Genomic DNA, 1,660 nt, shown 5'->3' on the forward strand with positions numbered 1-1,660 from the left:
AATCGGCAAGAAGCAGTTTAACTCTGGGACTTTGCAAAGTTCCATCAAGGTAAAGGAGGTGAGGAGAGAATGTACAGGTAATTGCAATAATTGCAAAAAATAATCAAAAGTGATTACATACAAGCTCTTTGTAAAGGCCCTACTAAAAAGGATTAGGCTATGGCAGCTGAACTCAGATTCCCTGATGAATGTAAGCAGTTTCCTGCCAAAAGACCTGATAGACATCTTATATGCTATGCTTATGTGATAGTCCATTTACAGAAGTGATCAACAATGACTCCAAAATAAATTCATCTGACTAGATCAAAATGGGAAATCAAGAGTTATCACTTGACATCCCCTTCTTTCCACAATTGCTGCTCAAATCCAAATTCAGTAGGTAAACATGTATGGCTCAAAACCACGCAGCTATCAAGTACATCTCCAGCTCATTTTTAGATTGTAGAAGTAGCTACTGGCTGCAAGTCAAGAAGTTACACCTGAACTTTCTTTTAAAATATCAAATTGTTTAATTTTCTTTTTCCCTTCATTACACGGAAGTCTCAAATGACTCAGCATTTCACCATTTTTAAAAAGTGTGAAAAGAAAGGCTTAAATTTATACTGGTTCAGAGGTAGTAGGAACTGCAGATGCTGGAGAATCTGAGATAACAAGGATTTTTTTTTCTCTTCCATTCCTGGGAACAGTGCAATACCAGGATAATGCATAGAGTGGATGGAGCAAGCTCCGATGCCAACTCCCTGCTCCAAAAATCAGTTTAATATAGGGTCCTTAAGTAAAAGACATATCAGATATTAAAGCTGATAAGAACAGAAACTAGCAGAATAGAACAGAAACTACACTTGGTCTGAGCAGCGAAGGGTCTAGGCCCAAAACGTCAGCCTTCCTGCTCCTCTGATGCTGCTTGGCCTGCTCTGTTCATCCAGCTCTACACTTTGTTATCTCAAATTTATACTGTTCCTTACACAACCACAGGATCTTTAAGTGTACTTTACAGCCAATAAGGTACTTTGGCTCAGAGATAGTAGGAACTGCAGATGCTGGAGAATCCGAGACAACAAGGTGCAGGGCTGGATGAACACAGCAGGCCAAGCAGCATCATAGGAGCAGAGAGGCTGACGTTTCGGGCCGAGACCCTTCATCAGAAAAGGGGGAGGGGAAGGGGGTTTTGAAATAAATAGGGAGAGAGTGGGAGGCAGATAGAAGAGGGATAGAGGAGAGGAAACAAACAGGTCGAAGAGGCGGGGATGGAGCCAGTAAAGGTGAGTGTAGGTAGGGAGTTAGGAAGGGGATAGGTCAGTCCAGGGAGGACGGACAGGTCAAGGGGGCGGGATGAGGTTGGTCGGTAGGAGATGGAGGTGCGGCTTGAGGTGGGAGGAGGGGATAGGTGGGAGGAAGAACAGGTTAGGGAGGCAGGGACGAGTTGGACTGGTTTTGGGATGCGGTGGGGGGAGGGGAGATTTTGAAACTTGTGAAATCCACATTGATACCATTGGGCTGCAGGGTTCCCAAGCGGAATATGAGTTGCTGTTCCTGCAACCTTCGGGTGGCATCGTTGTGGCACTGCAGGAGGCCCAGGATGGACATGTCGTCTGAGGAATGGGAGGGGGAGTTGAAATGGTTCGCGACTGGGAGGTGCAGTTGTTTGTTGCGAACCGAG

The 1,660-nt window shown here is 45.2% G+C and overlaps 1 non-coding gene across 1 annotated transcript; it reads right to left on the minus strand.

Moving 5' to 3' along the window:
• Positions 1 to 660: 660 nt before the first annotated feature.
• LOC125486017 lies at positions 661 to 859 on the minus strand. Its single transcript, XR_007264710.1, has one exon. It is a non-coding gene; the product is annotated as a U2 spliceosomal RNA (small nuclear RNA).
• Positions 860 to 1,660: the final 801 nt, after the last annotated feature.

This window comes from Rhincodon typus, chromosome 24 (genome assembly GCF_021869965.1).
Source record: "Rhincodon typus isolate 14 chromosome 24, sRhiTyp1.1, whole genome shotgun sequence".
Classification (NCBI taxonomy): domain Eukaryota; kingdom Metazoa; phylum Chordata; class Chondrichthyes; order Orectolobiformes; family Rhincodontidae; genus Rhincodon; species Rhincodon typus.